Source organism: Phascolarctos cinereus, unplaced genomic scaffold, assembly GCF_003287225.1.
Source record: "Phascolarctos cinereus isolate Bilbo 61053 unplaced genomic scaffold, phaCin_HiC Scaffold_726;HRSCAF=1367, whole genome shotgun sequence".
Classification (NCBI taxonomy): Eukaryota; Metazoa; Chordata; class Mammalia; order Diprotodontia; family Phascolarctidae; genus Phascolarctos; species Phascolarctos cinereus.
Window position 1 is genome coordinate 153,840,339 of NW_027556098.1, and position 19,961 is coordinate 153,860,299.

At 37.2% G+C, this 19,961-nt stretch overlaps 1 protein-coding gene across 3 annotated transcripts in view; it reads right to left on the minus strand.

Moving 5' to 3' along the window:
* Positions 1-19,961, minus strand: part of NCKAP5 (NCK associated protein 5) — a 1,104,295-nt gene that overhangs the window by 846,015 nt on the left and 238,319 nt on the right. The gene's annotated exons all lie outside the window — the stretch shown is intronic.

Genomic DNA, 19,961 nt, shown 5'->3' on the forward strand with positions numbered 1-19,961 from the left:
ATATTTTTAAAATTTACTTTTAAGTACAAGAGCCACATTTAAGAACTAAAGATATTTTCTTAATAATTAGCCACTAAGGCAAGTTGCAATAGCCAAGAAATTCTATTTAGAAAAGAAACATCTTCATTAGATTTAATACTAGTTTTTAAATCTGGCTAATAGTAGATAATAACAGTCACACATTCAACTCTTTCCCCCCAAAAGAAGTCTGTACTTTACAATGTCTGAGCCAAATCTGATTTATTGGCCTGATGAGGGAGTGGAGGTAGAAAAATGCCATTGGTGATATTGTTTTTGTTTGTTTCTTCCATTCTAAAGATTAAATGCATTTAAATAAGTCTGATTGCAAAAAGCCCAAATGATCACATTTCTCTATGTAATATTAATTCACACAAAAGGTGTGAATGAATAAATAAAAAAATTAAGTGTTTGTTATGTGTGAAGCACAGAAGGTTGAAATTGAAAAGCAAGACTGTCCCTGCTCTGAAGGGGCTGAAATTCTAAGAAGAAGAAATATTGAGTTTCTCAAATGAGATGGAAAGGACTGTTTTCAGCTCAAGGGCAGAGGCAAAGCAAATGGTAAGGTAGCTTCTGCAACATCATTTCTATTAACAAAATCACACAACTTCAGATGCTGAACCATTTGACAGTGCCAAAGACTTTAGTGGCAGCAGCTTTCTTTTCCAGGTCTTCAGTAACTGTGGCTGTTGAGAAAGCAGGGGCTGCAACATCTGCAGAAGCTGGCCAGTCACCTCTACACAAGATTTGCTTCCTTGAAGTATAATTGCAGTGGAGTGGCCAGGCTGAAAGTAGTCTGAAAGTTTTACATTTATTAAAACATCACGTAGAAACATATAAGGTCTATGTTGCCCATGCAGATTATGTGTAGGTTATGTATATCTGCATGGGTTGTCTAAATGCAGTTCACAGAGGCATCATTGGTAACTCTGAAATATTATCCTCTCCAAGACAGACTTTGATTCCTGCCTGTGGAAGGAGAAGGGGTCTTGAAGCTAGCCACTATGTTCCCTCTGAGAAAGAGAAAGAGGGGTACTAGATTGAAATCCTCTCTTTCTGCCAATCTATTGCTTTTTTTTCCATTCAAGTCAATATTGTAGTCAAATCCCTCGAAGGAGAAGAGGTAACCTCAAGCTCACACCATTAGATTTAACTCTTTTCTGCCAAATACTAGTTTTACACACACACACACACACACACACACACACACACACACCCCTTCCACAAATTATAGCTACTAAATCCATTTATGCAAGTAGATAGCAAACAAATCAGAGAAGTTTTATAGATTGTAATATACCAGAAAATACACAGAGTAAATGACATCTCCATTCTTATTGAGGAGATAACTAAATTAAAAGAAAAAAACCCAGGTGAAATTCCCCTAAGTTTCTAGGGAGGTGAGCTGGAAATACAGGAAGTGTTGAAGAGTTAGCTTTCCTTATGGGTCAACTAACTGCCAGACTCCTGCTCTTCCCCCTCCTCCCCCTCCCCCTTCCTTTCCTTCTCCCTGGAATTAGTCCTGAAGCCAGCCTGAAAATCTCTCTCTCTCTTGAAGAATGAATGTAGAGAGATGTCTGTACTATCCAAAATGTTCTGATAAACTCCACCCCCTGCACAGTAACATAGTCATTAATGATGCTCTCCACCAATTAGGAATCCTGCCTAAACAACAGTATGCAAAGTGTCCCTAGGCATGGTAAAACTGAGGTTACAAACAACCCAAACAACTGAATTTATTAAAAATATTTCCAGCCACTTACTAAACTGTTAATTTTTTTCTCCTCATGTTATTTCCTTTCTCTGGAATTCCCTCTGACTAGGAATCAGAGAACAAAGGATTCTGTTTTTTTTTTTCCTTCAGGACCTTTGATTCTTGTTAAGTATTACATTCTTCAGCAAGTTTCCATGATTGTACTTAATTATGGTTCATTAACCCCAAACCCAGCCTCATCTCCTTCATTGGCAACTGTGCTAGTGAATAGATTACTGGACTTGGAGCAAAGAAGACCCAGGTTCAAATCCTACCCCTATAATTTAATTAACTTTGTGAACTTACTCAAGTTACTTAAGCACTCTGTGCCTTAGTTACCTTATCTAATAGGAATAATAACACCTGCGGTACTTAGCTCCACAGGTTGTTTTGAGGCTCAGATATAATAGGAAACATTCTTCAAATGTTAAGAGATACATAAAAGACTTGTTTTTATTATGTAAATTCTCAAAGCTGAATGCTAATTGAACTCAATATGCTACTTACATTTTTGTCTTCTTGTAACTTTTATTTCAATGATTATTCAACTATTTCTATACATCATAGTGTTTCTATATATTTTTGTAGATTTTTTTTGAGGCAATTGGTGTTAAGTGACTTGCCCAGGGTCACACAGCCAGTGTCAAGAGTCTGGGGCCTTATTTGAACTCAGATCCTCCTGACTCCAGGGTCCATGCTTTATCTATTGTGCCACCTATCCCCTTAGATAAATATATTATAAAGATATTTGTATAAGAATATATGTATCATGACTTGTGAACCTGCTATCATGTGCCTAGAATATATTTTATCCAAATACTCTATTTTGTAGACATGATAAATATATTTTCTGTTTCTATTTTCTTTTTCACTTTCCTCAACTATAAAAGGAGGGGGTTAGACTAGATGGTTTTTCTGGTGTTTTCCACATCTAAATCTATGATACTATGTTTCTTTGATCTGACCATAGACTCATATGCAATATCATTTAGTAACTTAGCCACCTTTCACTCAACCAATCAACAAATATTTTAAAGTGCTACTATGTATCAAGGATTGTGCTAGATACACAGGAATGATACAAAGACAAAAATGAGACAGTCTCTGTCTTCAAAAACATATAATCTAGGGAGAATATATACATATAATATATACATAAATATGTATACAATATACACAATTTTGTGCATATGTGTATATATACATATATGCATACATACATATACACATACATACACACAAAAAATAATTTAGGTGAAGGAGGGAGTTACTAATAGCTCAAGAAATTATAGGAATGTAGATTTAGAGTTGGAAAAGACCTTAGTATCTATTAAATGCAATTCTCCATTTTATAGATGTAGAAATGGAAGCATGGAATAGTTCAGCGATTTGCCCAGGGTCATAGCTAGTAAATATCTGGGGCAGCTTTTGAACTCAGGTCTTCCCAACTCCAAGTTCAGTACTCTGTTTACTCCTCTGAGATGCTCCTCTAACGCCTTGACTTAGTACTGTTGGAAATGAGCGATAAAAAGTGGTCATGCAGCAGACAGGGTACCAGCCCTGGAATTAGGAAGACCTGAATTCAAATCTGATCCTGGACACTTCCCAGCTGTTTGACCCTGGGCAAGTCACTTAACTGTTTGACTCAGTTTCCTCATCTGTAAAAATGAGCTGGAGAAGGAAATGATACTCTGGTATCTTTGCCAAGAAAACCCCAAGTGGGGTCATGAAAAGTAGAATATGACCAAAATGACAGAACAACAACAATTAGGATCAATGAACCATAATTAGGGACAATCTTGGAAGCTTGCTGAAGAATGTAATACTTAACAGTCAAAAGCACTGGATGAGAATAAATGGTACTTTGTTCTCTGCTTGCCTGGTCCTTGAAGAAAGTCACTGATTCTCGTAGTCAGAGGTGAGGAAGGAGCATATTCTAGGCTGGGGGAACAGAAATGCCAAAGGTACTATAGTTGTTCTTCAGAAAATCAGAGGGGCAGGTCTTGTGCCCCGATTGCTAGTACGCACACCAGGGGAGGGGGAGCAAGAGTGAAATCTGCATCTAGTTTGTTTTTTTTTTTCTAGTACTACTTAAATGAACTCTGAGTAGTTGAGCTCACCTCACCATTCTGTTTTTGGAAGGAGATTGGTGAGCAGGGCTGAAGGGAGAGGGACAACCTTACCTTGAGCAAAGGAACTCTTCCAAAAGCCAAAGGAAGGCTTCCAGAAGGATGTATCTAAATATCAAGAAGTGCCTTCCTAGCTTAAGTAAACATACCTGACAGTGGATATAGGCACAGGGAGATTTACCAAGTTCCTTTCTTGATATCTTTCACAGAAGCTGCCCCTGCTGTGTCTGCCCTCTCGTCAGTGGTTTCACCTGTAAACAGTTCACTACCACTGCTGACTGTACTAAACATCTTCTTTGTACTTCAATCTGCATTTTATGTGAACTCTGGAGCTATTAACCACTAATATCAACAGCATTGCACAGTCTAGGGATGTTTATTGCCCCCCTGCTTAGTTTAATGTTTCTGACTTGGTACCATAATATTATTAATAGTCACACAGTACAATAAAAGAAAATTAAGTGTTTATTTTGTTTAGGTTTTAGCCACTTTACCTAGAGCCTTTTTCCATTACATTTGCACATAAATGAGCATGCACTACATTTTTTAGATGCAAATCAGGCTTTGCCTCCTCTAATCATATAGTTTCCTTTCTGGTAGTCTTCCAGGCCAGTTTGAATGTGACTCCCAGTGCATGTATATTGGAGCAAATGAAGACATGGCCATGTGGCAGACGTTTGTCCTTTTGTGATTCATTAATATTTGCTTTTACAAAGAAATTGCTTTTAAAACAGTGTTGGTCCAAATATCCCCTTGCATTACTGGGGGCACATCTGTTAAGTTCCAATGATCAAGTCTGACACTCAGTTTCAAATTATTTGCTTATACTTATTTGGATATAACAACTACTGAATATGAAATTAAAAGCTGAACCATCAGGAAATAGCTTTTTAAACAAAGTGTTTTGCCTACTTTGAAAAGATAAATTGACCTAAGGCAAGTCACTTACTCTTTCTGAGTCTTCATTTCCCCATCTGTAAATTGGAAATAATTATATGTGCCTTGCCTACCTTTGAGGCCTCTTATGAAGTACTAATGAGATGAAAGGTATAAAAGCATTTTGCATGCTTCCAAATGCTAAATTAATGCAAAGTATTCTTATTATTAAATTAATATTTTATTCCTCATTCCCTATTGGGCTATTTCCAACTTGATTTATTTTCTATTTTAGGTTTTTCAAGCTTTTTGTAAGACGGCTTAATTAAGAATTTAGATTTTTGATCCATAAAGGTCTCAGATACCTCAAAAGAAGTTTCAGGAGAAATATAGTCATCATGATAATGTCTTATCTTCATGAACGTCAAAGATCGGTGGTATCAGAACAATACATATTTTCAGAGTGACTAAAAATGAAAGAAGGTTTTTACTGGCACTTCCCATTAAAAGTATGTGGAACCATAGAGGCCTAGGAAGCACATTTATGCTTCTGGAGACTCACTTTCAGCATGTCTCAAGGCACTGGAAAGGTATGTCTGAGATATAAATCAACAAAGCAAAACTCAAGGAGTTGGAAAGGACCCAAGAGATCATCTAAGGTCAAATGATGGCACTGAGGTATGTGCAGGTACATGGGGGTTGGCGGGGAATTGATATCTAGTTAGATCCTTCTAAGGCCTGCAGACGCTTAATGTAGGGAGCAGAGTGTGGAATCGGTAAGCCTGAGTTAGTGTTTCAGCTCTTCCACTACTATATGCCAAGCATTGTGCTAAGTGCTGGAGATACAAAATAAAAACAAAAAGGCACACACACACACACACACACACATACACAAAGAAAAACAGCCCATGCTGTCAAGGAGCATAAGTCTTCTCAATGTCTGCATGAGTGGAATGGAAGGTCCTTAAGGGGGAATTTTATCTATGTTTAATGTATCCTAAAATACTGGGATGGTATCTGGAATATAATTGGTATGTAAATAATGCTTTCTGATTGACCAATGCATCTATAATTGTTTCAGAGTAGAGAAACAAATTACTTGACCAAGGCCAAGAAGAACATAAACTCCCCTTAGCTTATGATACTTTTGTTCAATTGTTCAGAAATTCCCCTTTCACAGAAACCTCTGGAAGTTCATTGTTTTGTCATCTACATTTAGAGAACTCTTAGCTGAGCCATGTTTCCAACAGATGTAAAGAATAAAAATTGTTCCAAACACAGGAATTAGATTCACACCCAGTACAAATATTGAAAAGAATTGGCATTGAGTTGTATTTTCTTGGCCTGTCTCTCAAAGGGGAAATGATGGCTGTGATTTGTTACAATGACTAAGGGAATCACTATGCCCTTATCATAAACCACAGGTGATCCCTCACATGCATTTAATTAATCACAGCATTAAGAAATTGAAAGTTATCTTCACCATCCCCAGAGGCAGCCATCTTCTCCCATATAGCTGATCCAGAGAGCAGATCCAAACACTTTGTGTGGAAGAACTATAGCCAGCCAGATTGCTAAATTCTTCATTGTCCTGATTCCTTCTGTTTTAAAATTTCTTCAAGCTTATCAACTTACATGTAATTTAATATAGACAGACCTCTATGACTGAAAATATCCAAATTCATTACCTAGGAAGCCCAAAGTACTAATGGACCTTGTGTGTCTAATAACGAAACAGTATTGTCAATGGTGCCCTTTGCATCATGCCTAAATAAAAAACTTTGCAGGATGGAATGTAAAGTCAGATTTCCCTTTCATCTTTTACTAAGCAACAAAGTACAAGGAGAGAAAAAAAAACTTTTTTAGATAATTCAGATTCTCTTCAATTATATAATACAACCTCATAACCTGTAGGGCTTTTCATTAACCAAGGTTCATCAATTCTAATCAAGCAGTCCTCACATTCAAGGCTCATGCCAATGTAATTAAAGCTGCCCATTCTGCTGACAGCATACTTAAGTTAAAAGAGCTGTTATCTATGGTAGATAAGTAATCAAATAGCACATGAGCTTCCAAGATATCATCCATCTGTGCCTTTACTTTTTAGTAGTGGAGACTAATCTCAAAATTCTCAATTTACTCTGAAAACTTTTTTATCTCTCAGAAGCAAAGATATCCATCACATGGGGAAAAAATTAACAGGTTAAAAATTATGGTTCAAATTGTTTAAAAGGAATGAGTTTTCTTTGGTTCCTCTCTTCCCATCCCACTCCTTTCATGCTGTTACGTCACATTGATTTTTTTTTTTAGGTTATAGATTAATATTTTCTTTAGGAAAAGACATGAGATTTCCTGGATCCTCTAATATAAAGTGTTTTAATCAATAAGGTCTTTGCTGATGTGGCTGCTATAATTGCATGAGTCTGGTTCAGAAAGCTTTCCCTCCACACCTTAGGAATGGGATCTGAATTTATGGACAATTCAGTTCCTGTTTCTAATGACCTTGTGTTCTGCAACTGAAGCTAACATTAGCCTAGCCAATTTCTCTGACAGCCACTTCACTTCCTCCTCCCCCAGCACCTATTTCCCAAACTACTATTTGGTTGATGTCAATCACGTCTCAAAATCTTCTCTGCTTTGAATTACTATAGATGGCAATTGAGCATTTTCCCACTGGCCTCTGGGTGTGGGGTGGATAGGTACTGTTTCCTTGTACTTTTCTAGGAGTGGAAAGGGAGGCAGCGATAGCCCTGTTACCCTTAGAAATCTAGTTTAGCAGATTGGAATTATGGGAATCTTTAAAAGGTAGTGTGCCACAGTGGAATGAGCACTGGACTTAGTGTCGAAGAACTTTGGTTCTGCTCAAGTATCTCAATACTTGCTCAATACCTTGCTCAACTCTCTTAACCACCCTGAGAATAGATATCTTCATGTACGTCATGAGGTTGCAATGATAAAAACAGATAATGTAGATGAAAGCACTTTATAACCATAAAGCACTATAAATATAAGTTGCAATGATTATTGCTTTCAATTTCAAGTAGTCCAAGCCTTCTAGGAGAGGTTCTCATTTCTCCACTGCCTAGACTTCAGGTTCTTCTTATATTCTAATAATTTCCTTATGCAATGTGGCAGCACAAAAAGACAGTGAAATCTTGGGTTGCCTTAAAAGAGGCAGAATTTCTAGGAATAGGAAGGCAATTTTTTTTCCTACTTTGATTTCCTCAGATGTCATCTGCAGTAGTAGGTTCAGTTCTGGATGCTCTTATTTAAGAAGAAAGGAGAATACGCATCTTTTTAGTGCCTACTATATACCAGGCACTGTGCTAAGCACTTACAAATATCTCATTTGATCAAAAAGGATATTGATAAGTTGAAGAATGTTTGTCATATGATGATACATTAAAGGAACTGGTCACATTTAACATGAAAAGAGAAGATTTAGGATGGAGGTAAGAGATATCTTCAAGTATTTGAAGGGCTGTCACCTGGATGAGGAGTATATGGGTTCTGTTTGACCCCAGAGGGCAGAACCAGCAGCAGTGGGGAAAGTTGCAGAGATGCCAACTAAGGCTTGATGGCAGGAATGATTTCTTAACATCAAAAACTGTCCAAAGGTAGAATGAGCTGCATAGGGAGGAGGCAAATTTCTCTTTCTTATAGTCTTCAAGCAAAGACTAGATGATGCCTTGTCGGATATGTTATCATGAAGATTTTTTCCAAGTATGGATTGGACAAGACGTTCCCTGAAGTTCCTTCCAACTCTCAATTTCTGTTATTTTACCTCTTGCTACACCTGATTTGGAATTGTCTACTTTGGTCAGATCAGTTCTCTCACTCTTTCTTGCACATTTCTGGCTTGCTTTTTCACCTACCATATCTTTCTACCTGGATACCACATGTTCTCACTAAATTCTGTCCATCACAAGCTTCGTACCAAGCTTCCTTTTTCCAGGAAGCCTACAGTCACTCACTCACCTTATACCAATTAAAGCATCACTCCTGATCTTGTTTCCCATCTTCCTAACAAGCATTCTTAGGATATTTATATGTATTTCTTCCTTTTCACCAAATTGAAATTCCCTCTGAGTATGAGATTTTGTATTCTATCTTCTCTATGTTTACTCCATTAGCCTAGTAGAATCCTCTGTACAAGTTGGCAAATATTGACCAATGATTGTGGGTTAAAAAAAGAGATAATCAGGGTAAAAACTTAACTATTTTTTAGGACCTAGAATTAGAAAACACCTTAGAGATCACCTATCCCAACCCTTCATTTTAGGCAGGAAGATTCTTAGGGCCAAGGAGGTTGTGACTTATTTGTTCAGCTATTCATTAGTATCTGACACTTTATGGTCCTGTAGACCATACTGTCCAAGGGGATTTCTTGGCAATGATACTGTAGTGGTTTGCCATTTCCCTCTCCCACTCCTTTTTACCAATGAGGAAACTGGGATAAACAGGGGTTAAGTGACTTGCTCAGGTTCACACAGCTGGTAAGTGTCTGAGGCTGGATTTGAACTTAAGTCTTTCTGACTCCAGGCCCAGTGCTCTATCCACTGAGCCATCTAGCTGCCTCCTGTAACTTGTTTAGGATTATACAAATAAAAACCAGAAGAGATGGTATTTAAAACCAAGTGCTCTGAGACCAAATCTGACATAGTTACTGCAAGTAACTCTCAAACTTATGTGCCAAGCTCAAGAATCTTCACTGGCTCCCTATTGCCTCTAAAATAAAACATAAACTCATTCTTGTTGTTGTTGTTGTTCAGTTATATACAACTCTTTGTAACTGCATTTGGGGTTTTCTTGGCAAAAATACCAGAGTGCTTTGTCATTTCCTTCTCCAGCACATTTTACAGATGAGGAAATTGGGCAAACAGAGTTAAGTGACTTGCCCAGCTAGTAAGTGTCTGAGGCCAGATTAATCTCAGGTCTTTCTGATTCCAGGGCCAGTACTCTAGCCACTGTACCACCTACATGCCCTTTAAACTCCTTTACTTGGTCTTTATAGCTCTTCACATTCTGCTGTTTTCCAACCTCTATCATTTTCCATATTGCCTTTTCCTATTATGAGATAAAAAGTATTTCATGGGCAAAAGTTTGGTGCTGGCTTCCCAAGGACCTTCCGATCTCCTGATGAGGAGACTGAGAAGTAGAGAGGCTATATGACCTGTCCGTAGCCACATAGCTAGAAAGCAGAAATGAGACACTTAGGCCTCTGACTACAAGTCAGCACTCTTAGTGTTATATGAAGTTGTTGCTAGTGCTAGAAGGAGCTAACTAACTAGGTATTACCCCAGACTAAGTGACAGATGAGGAAATTGAAGCTCAGAGAGCATACTGCATACCAAGGTCATATAGCTACTTAAAAGCAGAGCCAAGTCCCTGACCCAGGAACCCTGACTACCAGACCATTGCTTTCTCCTGTGCCATGCTTCAATCCAAGAAGATCAGATTTGTATTGGCTAGAATTTGGCCAAGGGGTGGTGGTGAAGGAAAAACATTCCCAGCATTCCAAAGGAAAAGGTAGGTGAAGGAGACTGTATAAGTAAAGTCATGGAGAAAAGAATGAATGTAATTGCCTTTCTTGTTGCCTAATGAATGTTTTCTTTTTTATTTCCCAAATAAAAGTTGTCAGAGTTAGTTCCTCACCATATCCCAATGTTGGCCTACAATAGACCTTTAAGAGACAGATCTAAGGGCACCTGCATATCCAGGGAGAACAAAGATATCACAAAACCTATTAGGGATTGTGACTGTTGGTTTGGAATGGATGAAGCTTTGAGCCATCTGACAGCATTAACAAATAACTCTTGAAAACCAAATGTTATGGATGAGCTATGTTGTCATCTGGAAGCAAAATACAGTACTTCTGCCAATGACCACATGTGATATGAACAGCATTGAAATCCAACATTTCCTTTGATAACTGCTTAGTACCCCAGATTCCAAATGAGTACAACTCCAATGGTAACTTTTTCTACCACCTCTTAGGGAAACTGTTACTCCTTTTAGTGTTCTCAGAGTAATCTTTCCATTATGACAACTCTACAACTAGAGGGGGGACAATGTTAGTCTCTTTCACAGATGAAAGACTGGAGGAAGGAAAAGATGGATTCAAACCAAAGGACACTACCTAGATAGTCTAATTTTTTTTTGATAAAAATTTATTTGTAGTTTTCAACATTAATTTCCACAATGAGTTCCAAATTTTTACCCCATCTCCCCCCTCCCCCTATCCCAAGATGTCATGCATTCTGAGTATCCCTTCCCCTAGTCTGTCCTCTCTTCTATCTCTCTCCCCTTCCCCTTCTATTTTCCTGTAGGGCAGGATAGACTTTTGTACCCCATTTCCCTATTTCTTATTTCCCAATAGCATGTGAAAACTTTTTTTTAAATATTTGTTTTTAAAACTTTAGGTTTCAAACTTTCTCTCTTCCTCCCTCCCCACCCACCCTCATTGAAAAGGCAAGCAACTCAATATAGGTTGTACATGTGCAGTTATGCAAAACACTTCCATAGTAGACATGTTGTGAAAAACTAACTCTATTTCCCTTAATCCTATTCTGCCCTCCCATTTATTCTATTCTTTCTTTTGACCCTGTTCCTCCTCAGAAGTATTTACTTCTGATTACACCCTTTTCCAATCTGCCCTCCTCTCTATCATCCCCCTGCTCTCTTGTCCCTTCTCCCCCTATTTTCCTGTAGGGTAAGACAGATTTCCATACCCAATTGAATGTGTATGTTATTCCCTCCTTAAGCCAAATCCTATGAGAATAAGATTTACTCATTCCCTCTCACCTTCCCCTGTTCCCCTCCACTGTAAGAGACTTTTCTTTTCTGTTTTTTTTTGTGAGATAATTTACCCCATTCTACCTCTCCCTTTCTTCTTCCAGTATAATCCTTCTCATCCCTTAATTTTATTCTCCAGATATGACCCCTTAATCTTCAACTCACCCTGTGCCCTCTATATATCTATCTATACATACACATATATTTTTTTCCTCCAACTACCCTAATACTGACAAAGGTCTCATGAGTTACAAATATCATCTTTCCATGCAGGAATGTAAACAGTTCAATCTTAATAAGTCTCTTATGATTTCTCTTTCCTGTTTACCTCTTCATGTTCCACTGAGTCCTGTATTTGAAAGTCAAATTTTCTATTCAGCTCTGGTCTTTTCATCAGGAATGCTTGAAAGTCCTCTATTTCACTGAATGACCATTTTTTCCCCTGAAGGATTATACTCAGTTTTGCTGGGTAGGTGATTCTTGGTTGTAATCCTATCTCCTTTGCCCTCCAGAATATTATATTCCATGCCCTGCGGTCCTTTAATGTAGAAGCTGCTAAATCTTGTGTTATCCTGATTGTGTTTCCACAGTACTTGAATTGTTTCCTTCTGGCAGCTTGTAATATTTTCTCCTTGACCTGGGAACTCTGGAATTTGGCTACTATATTCCTAGGAGTTTTCCTTTGGGGATCTCTTTCAGGAGGAGATCTGTGGATTCTTTCAATTTCTATTTTGCCCTCTGGTTCTACTATATCAGGGCAGTTTTCCTTGATAATTTCTTGAAAGATGATGTCTAGGCTCTTTTTTTGATCATGGCTTTCAGATAGTCCAATAATTTTTAAATTCTCTCTCCTGGATCTATTTTCCAGGTCAGTTGTTTTTCCAATGAGATATTTCACATTGTTTTCTAATTTTTCATTCTTTTGGATTTGTTTTACAGTGTCTTGATTTCTCATAAAGTCACTAGCTTCCAATTGCTCTATTCTAATTTTTAAGGAAGTATTTTCTTCAGTAGTCTTTTGGACTTCCTTTTCCATTTGGCCAATTTTTCTTTTTAGGGCATTTTTCTCCTCATTGGCTTTTTGGACCTCTTTTGCCATTTGGGTTAGGCTATTTTTTAAGGTGTTATTTTCTTCAGTATTTTTTTGGGTCTCCTTTAGCAAGCTGTTGACTTGTTTTTCATGATTTTCTTGCATCACTCTCATTTCCCTTCCCAGTTTTTCCTCTACTTCCCTTACTTGCTTCTCAAAATCCCTTTTGAGCTCTTCCAAGGCCTGGGACTGATTCATATTTTTCTTGGAGGCTTTGGATGTAGGAGCTTTGACTTTGTTGTCTTCTTCTGGTTGTATATTTTGATCTTTTTCACAAAAGTAAGATAATATAGTCTGACTCTTTTTGCTCTGCTTGCTCATGATCCCAGCCAATTACTTGAGTTTTAAACTCTTTGTTAAGGTAAGAGTCTGCTTCCAATGTGGAGAATGTACTGTCCCAAGCTTCAGGGGTTTGTACAGCTGTTTTCAGAGATACTTGTAGGGACCTGTAAATTTTCAATTCCCACAAGGTGGTATGATAAGGGGCGGGGTGTTTACTACTTTCCTGGCCTGTGACCACAAGTATTCCTTTCTGTCCTGTAACTGTGAGGAGGGGTTTCTCTCCACAGACACTACAAGCTCCACCATGCCAGCGTTCCTCCTCACCCCAGCACTGCCGCCCAGAACTGTGACCCAGATCCAAACATGGGCAAAGCAAGAGATTCCTACCTCAGCACTGGCAAAGAGATCCCTGCAATTCCTCTCTGATCAGTCACTGGATTCCCTCTCAGTCTGTGGGCCGGAAGCTTGGGAAGAAGCTGCCCCCCCCCAGGACCATGCTCTTGGGGAATGAAGCTGAGACCCCACCTTCCTTTCTCAGCACCGACAGAAACAGACTTTTCCCACTGACCTTCTAAGTTGCCTTTGGCGTTAGTGGGCCGAGGAGTCTGGAAACCTCCACAGCTGCCCGTAATTCACTTCTCTGAGGACTGCTTCAGATTTGCTTTAGCCTGCATGCCCACGGCCCGCTGCGCTGCGCTCTGGGGTGACACACCTTTCTGATCAATCATCCAGATTATCTTGTGTGCGAAATTTGTTTCACTCTGTCTTTTTGTGGGTTCTCCTGCTTCAGAATTTGTTTAGAGCCATTTTTTATGAGTATTTGGAGGGGTTTGGGGGAGAGCTCAAGCAAGTCACTGCTTTCACTCCACCATCTTGGCTCCACCCCTCTAGATAGTCTAATTTTTTTAAAAAATGAACATGATTCTTATTACTTCTAAATAGTATAAAGATAGCTGTGAGACTTCTCTACACAATCCCTGATAAACTGTCCCACAAATAATACCCTAATTAAACTGTCCTTTTTTCTTAAAAATTGCTTCAGGGGGTAGTTAGGTGGCACAGTGGATAGAGCACCAGCCCTAGAGTCAGGAGGACCTGAGTTCAAATTTGTTCTCAGACCAGACACTTGACACTAGCTGTGTGATCCTGAGCAAGTCACTTAACCCCAATTGCCTCACCAAAAAAATAAAAGGCAAAAAAATTGCTTCATCAGCTATACTATATTACTTCACATCTGCTCTTTGGGAATTCTTCGTTCTGCCATTGTGTTTTGTGATTTTATTTTTAGATTGGTAAATATTTTCTATATGATAAGAAAAAACATCATTACCAAAACATTATCAAAAACATCACCTCTAGCATAATAAATATTAGAGACAATGCTTGCCCAGTGAGTTTAACTTCAAAACTAGTTTGAGACAGGTTGGCTCTCAACAATTTCTATAACTTAGAACACTCAAAAAGTACTCAATAGTAATGCAGGGTGATTATAAAATTTTTAAGTGTGATATTATAAATATCAACCAATTAATAATCATTTATTAAGTACATGCCATGTGCCAGGCACTGTGCTAAGTGCTGGGAATGCAAAGAAAAAGCAAAAACCAGCCTCTGTCCTCAAGGAGTTTACTATGTTCTAATGGGGGTAATAACATATGCCCATCCAAAATGTTTGTTTTATTTGGTTAGTTTTGTAATACAAAAAATTACTAATACGCATTTCACTAAGGGTGAATGAATATTATTTTAAAAAACTCTATTGAAATCCTGATTCCACCCAGGATTCAAACCTTGAAATCATTCTTTATTCCTTAGTCTCCCTTTCCTTTCTTTTCATTAACTGTTCAACAAATATTTTTTTTTAAAAATTATTTATTTTATTCTGAACTCAAGAAATAAAACAAGCATTTCTATAATGTAGTAGAATAAAAAAAGATGATTGTACGTGAAACTGAAAGTGTATCATATGCAACTTACTATTCCTTTTAAATATATAATAAAATTATCATGTAACTTTCTTTTTTTCTCTTTTTTTCTTCCCTCCTCCCTCCCTGCCCTAGAGATAACTACTATTAGACACAAATATGTATGTATATATGTATGTATGTATGTATGTATGTATGTATGTATGTGTAAAACCATTCTATACATACTTCTTTCAATCAGTTTATTAGTCCACATGGTTCTGCCTGTACAACATCTCTCATATCTGCCCTCTTTTCTTCACCCATACTATAACCACCCAAGGAAGGTCAGGCCCTCTTGCTTTTGCTTTTTGCCGTAGCCTTCTAATTTGTTTCCCTCTCTCTAGGTTTTTTTCCCCATATCCAATAAATCTATCCTCCATATAGCTACCGAAATGATATTCTTTAAGCATAAGTCTAACCACCATTCACATGCTCAGTAAGCTCTTTTGCCTATTGGATCAAATATGAATTCCTCTGTCACTTAAAGTCTATTATAACATGGCTCATACCTTCTTTACCTTTCTAGAGTTATTTCACATTATTGACATTCATAACCCCTATGTTCCAAACAATTTAACTTTCTTGATATTTCTCATACACAATACTCTATCACCTAACTCCATGACTTGCAATAACTGTCACCTATGCCTAAAATGCACTTCTCTCATACCTATACCCTCTTAGAATTTATTTTTTTGAAGTGTAGCTGAAAGGCCATATCCTATCTATAAGACCTTTCCTGATCCTAATAGCTACTAGTGATTAATCCTACCTCCAAATTACCTTGTATCTATCTACCTCTACCTCTCTCTCTCTCTCTCTCTCTCTCTCTCTCTCTCTCTCTCTCTCTCTCTCTCTCTCACTCACTAATATATATATATATATATATATATATATATATATATATATATATATATATATATATATATATATATATATATATATATACACTTACATGTCTGTAGATTTTTATTTTTTCTAATAGACTATAAGCTCCTTAAAGGCAAGGAATATTTCCTTTTTTTTGTTTGTTTTGTTTCTTTTGCTTTTATATCCATAGTGGCATGGTGCCAGGTATATATTAGGTGCTTAATGAATGCTTGTGGATTGATGGAGTGATGCAGCAGGATATCTGGGGTTTAGTTCCTGATACTAGTTGTATGACCATGAGCAAGTCACTTAACTTCTCCTGAGTCATAGGGAAACTAAGGACTGTCTCTTAAACTCAAGAAGCTACAGTGGCTCCTTAGTCCCTCTAAAATAGTCTGTTTGGCATTTAACATCTTTCATAGTCTGGCTTTCAACCCGACTTTTTAAATAGTTTTCACATAATTCTGAATTCACACTATATTCCAGCCACACTGGTCAATTTACTGTTTCCCATACATGATATCCCATCTCCTTCTATGTCTCTATGCCTTTGGAGTGTGATATTATAAATATCAATCAATATGCCTACTGTCTCTATGTCTTTGCACACCAATAATACCAATCAATATCTTCTATAGTATAGATGTGGATTTCTTTTTTTTCTGATGCCAAAACTTTGTGAGACATTGACTTATCTTGGAACCAAAAGACTGGTAAAAAAAAATAAGATCTGTCACTTGGAAAAATTCTAGCATCCTCTTGACATTAAATAATTTAAACAGCCAATGAATTTATCATAATTATACTCCAATCATTGCCCTTGTAATATTAATGTTCTTAAATTTAGGAAAGGAGAAGTTTATAAGGATAAATAAGTGTATTTATTCATTTGTTTACTTGTCTGTCTGTCTATGTATGTATGTATGTATGTATGTATGTATGTATGTATGTATGTATGTATCTACCTATTTTCCAAATACTTAGGTTTGAAATATCTTTTAAACTCAAGCGTATTAAATGATGGGTTTTTTCAACTATTGGTTCTTGGTTAGACTTCCGTGAATACTAATTTATGAAGCATGACAAAGATCCAAGAGATAGGTAGGGAGTCATTTCATACCACATTGGATCATAGCCAGAGAGAAGGAAAGGACCCAAAGAGGTCACTTGCTTTAGTGTCCTGCTTCCAGGCAGAAGAATGTCTAAACTTTCCATGATAGATGGATGTCCATTTGCTTCTTAGAAATTTCCAAGGAGAGAAATACACTGTCCATTCCAGTGTTTTATCACACCAATGACAATAAAATTCTCTCCTATGCCCATTCTGTTAGATCCAGCAGGAGGATAACACATCTAGCTGCCAGCTTGGGCATCAGTTCAATACTGACATGAGAGAGGAGGCCATTCCTCTTGAGTTCACTAACACAAAAACTATCACTGTCTCATAAAAAACTATTTGTAGCAGTACTAGTGATTTATTGACAACATCTTGTGACCTCTAAAGCCAAGCCAGATAGATTTTAAGAGAAGTCTGCCTGAGGAAATGGAGATTAAATTTCATATCATCATCAACTTGGGCTAATATTCTAAGTGTCTAATATATATTTTCTCTATTAACTGCTGAAAAGCAGAGATGGTGATGACAATCTTCTCATTCATTTCAAAGGTACTGGAAGGGCAACTTTTTTAACACTTATCCAAATTCTTGGATTCCTCAAATAGCCATGTAAATGAGAAACAATTTTCAATTGAGGGTGAATTTAACACACATTTATTAAGCAACAACTGTGTGCCAGGCACTATACTAATTGTTGGGGATACATAGACAAAGATCAAAACAATCTCTGCCCTCAAAGAGTTTATATTCTACTAGGGGGGCAACTATAAATAGATAAATCAGCATAAAACATATGCAAAATAATGTTAGAACCATTGTGGAATGGGAATATCCAAGGGCATTGAGTTGATACTTATTTTTTTTTCTTGCAATAGAGGCATAGTGACTAGGGCACTTAACTTGGAGTCAAGAGAGTTGGGTTCAAACCCTGCCTCAGATTCTTAATAGTTGATCTGGCCATTTCATTAAACTTCTCTAAAGTCTCCATGTCATCATCTATAAAATGAGAATCTTCTAGCTCTAAATCTGTGATGCTATGATTCTATTCTGCTTCTTCCTCCTACTTGTCACCATCATCATATTGAAGAGCAAACACTTTAAAACTTACAGGACTTGTTAAAGGGATTTCCTAACTTATGACAGAATTATAGAATCTTGATGATCATCTAGTTCTATGGCTTGATTTGAAAGCATAGCTAATTTCTCTCTTGATAAAATAGAACCTGACATACTATACAATACTACCCATTATCACATGAGATTGAAGACCCTGAGTTCCAACAAATATTCCTAGAATACATCAAGGTCATAGAATAGAAGCTTAATATGTCCCAGGTAGGATGAAACCCAGATTTGATTCTTGTACCTTCATACTATTATAAAGAGTTATCACTGGGTTCTTTAATTTGGACTTCTGGATGAGAGGTTTGTTTAGATAGTAAGTCATGAACCATTTATTAAATGAATAATGGTCAAATTCCAGGATAGTGAGGGGAGGAAACCTATTTATTTAACTATGTCTATTTTGGCAAAAGTAATGACAAATGTCATTTGTGTAAATTCACATGGACAATAACACATTTAGCAGCAAGCTGGTAACGTTGTGCATATTTTTTAAACCACTGGGTTAGCAGCTCAAGGATGAGTCATCATAGATTAACACCAAAAGACAAAAGCATTTATGAATCATTTAGAGTAGTAGTGCCTTTCCTTTTCTACTACAGCATAACTGTCATTTTAACTCAGTGTAGCATAGAAAGGCAGAGGATCAAGTTTTTCAGCTGTTTCAAGAATTCCCTGAATAATTTCCTCACTAGTATGTAACCCCAACCAATCTTATTAGATACTGCCAGTTTTCAGATGAACATTTGTATTAGAAGGGTCTACAGATACCTATATCTAGACCAAAAATTTCTGAGAAAATCTGCAGACTAACTAGGGAAGAGGCTCAAATATTACTATCATCATCATATCAGCTCAGTTGCCTGGAATCTAATGCTTAGCGAGATCAAAATCATATGGGCAAACTGTACGTGTTTGTTAATTTTCAAGCAGAAAAATTCCAAATAGCCATAGGCCACAGTACAAATTGTGTCATTGGTCAGAATATGGAAAACTCAGTTTACATCCATGACCATTAGTGGAAAAGCATTTCTTGAAGTAGGATCATGTTATTTATCTCTCCCCAATATCTCTTGTATGTAATGCCTCTTTGATACTCACACAGCCAAGAATTCTAGTTTAGGCCTTCATTACCTCTTATCTGGACTACTGCACTAGCCTGTTAATTGGTCTCCTTAATTCAAGTCTCTCCCAACTCCAATCTATTCTCTACTCAGATGCCCAAATAATTTTTCTAAAGTAACAGTCTGACCATGTCATGCCACTTTATAATTAACTCCAGTAGCTCCCTATTACCTCCAGGATCACATATAAAGTCCTCCATTTGGCATTTAAAACTGTTCATAACTTCCTTCCTACTTTTCCATTCTTCTTATATTTTGTTCCTCTCCATACTGGCCTACTGGCTGCTCCACATCTGATACTCCATCTCATATCTCCATTCCTTCCCATTCATTGGTTTTCTCCCATGCCTAGAATATTCTCCCTCTGTACCTCCACCTCCTATCTTCCTTCAAGACAGCTCAAACCGGGAATATAAGTCTTTGTTACTCCAAGGCAAACTTTTGCATACCACCTATCATGTTTCATTTTGTACTTAGGAGGTAAAGAGCAATAATTGTTTGTTGAATTAAACTGAAGAAAGCCAGTGAAGCCATATGCTAAAAGAATAATATGTAGAGAAGCTTTGTCATTGGGCAATTTCCATTAGAGAAATCTGTCACATGGACTGAAATAACAAAAATGAGCCACCAGAGATATATTTTTCTTTTTATTAAAGTGTGGTGAAGCTGTTTTTTCCCCTCTATTCTGCAGTTAGATGAAAGAGTAAGAAATGATACAACTAAATGGTCTCAGAATTTTGAATAGCAACTTATTGTTGTCTTTCAAAACAGTAAAAAGTAGCTATTTGCTCATCAAAATCATAGATGTTATCTATGAA